Source organism: Neophocaena asiaeorientalis, unplaced genomic scaffold, assembly GCF_003031525.2.
Source record: "Neophocaena asiaeorientalis asiaeorientalis breed wild unplaced genomic scaffold, Neophocaena_asiaeorientalis_V1.1 scaffold490, whole genome shotgun sequence".
Lineage (NCBI taxonomy): Eukaryota > Metazoa > Chordata > Mammalia > Artiodactyla > Phocoenidae > Neophocaena > Neophocaena asiaeorientalis.
Genome location: NW_020175079.1, coordinates 2,275,838 through 2,277,054, shown reverse-complemented (window position 1 = coordinate 2,277,054; position 1,217 = coordinate 2,275,838). Strand labels below are relative to the sequence as shown.

Below are 1,217 nucleotides of genomic sequence, written 5' to 3'. Positions count from 1 at the left end.
CAATGTATATATGTGCCACATCTTCTTTCTCCATTCATCTGTTGAAGGACACTCACGTTGCTTCCATATCCTGGCTATCGTAAATAGATCTGCAATGAATTTTGTGGTACATGACTCTTTTTGAATTATGGTTTTCTCAGGGTATATGCCCAGTAGTGGGATTGCTGGGTCATATGGTAGTTCTATTTTTATTTTTTTAAGGAACCTCCATACTGTTCACCATAGTGGCTGTATTAATTTACATTCCGACCAATAGTGCAAAAGGGTTCCCTTTTCTCCACACCCTCTCCAGCAATTACTGTTTGTAGAATTTTTGATGATGTCCATTCTGACCACTGTGAGGTGATACCTCATTGTAGTTTTGATTTGCATTTCTCTAATGATTAGTTGATTTGGAATCAAGTCCAGGAAGCGCAGAGAGTCCCATACAGGATAAATCCAAGGTGAAACATGCCAAGACACGTATTAATCACACTATCAAAAATTAAATACAAAGAAAAAATATTAAAAGCAGCAATGGAAAAGGAACAAATAACGTACAAGGGAATCCCCTTAAGGTTAACAGCTGATCTTTCAGCAGAAACTCTGCAAGACGGAAGGGAGTGGCAGGACATATTTAAAGTGATGAAAGGGAAAAACCTACAATCAAGATTACCCAGCGTGCTTGCTTTGGCAGCACATATACTAAAATTGGAACGATACAGAGAAGTATTAGCATGATCCCTGCGCAATGATGACATGCAAATTGTGAAGCGTTCCAAATTTTTTTTTAAAGCAGAAACTAACATACCATTGTAAAGCAATTATACTCCAATAAAGATGTTAAAAAAAGATTACCCAGAAAGGATCTCATTCAGATTGGACTGAGAAATTGAAACCTTTACAGATGAGCAAAAGTTAAGAGAATTCAGCACCAGCAAACCAGCTTTACAACAAGTGCTAAAGGAACTTCTCTAGGTAGGTAACACAAGAGAAGGAAAAGACCTACAATAACAAACCCAAAGCAGTTAAGTAAATGGTAATAGGAACATACATATCTATAATTACCTTAAATGTAAATGGATTAAATGCTTAAAACTAAAAGCTGGTTCTTTGAGAAGATAAACAAAATTGATTAACCATTAGCCAGACTCATCAAAAAAAAAAGGGAAAAGACTCAAATCAACAGAATTAGAAATGCAAAAGGAGAAGTAACAACTGACACTGCAGAAATACAA

At 36.0% G+C, this 1,217-nt stretch overlaps 1 non-coding gene across 1 annotated transcript; it reads left to right on the top strand.

Annotated features, from left to right (window-relative positions):
* The first annotated feature begins 660 nt into the window (after positions 1-660).
* Positions 661-767, top strand: LOC112412448 (U6 spliceosomal RNA). Its single transcript, XR_003005807.1, has one exon. It is a non-coding gene; the product is annotated as a U6 spliceosomal RNA (small nuclear RNA).
* The last annotated feature ends 450 nt before the right edge of the window (positions 768-1,217 follow it).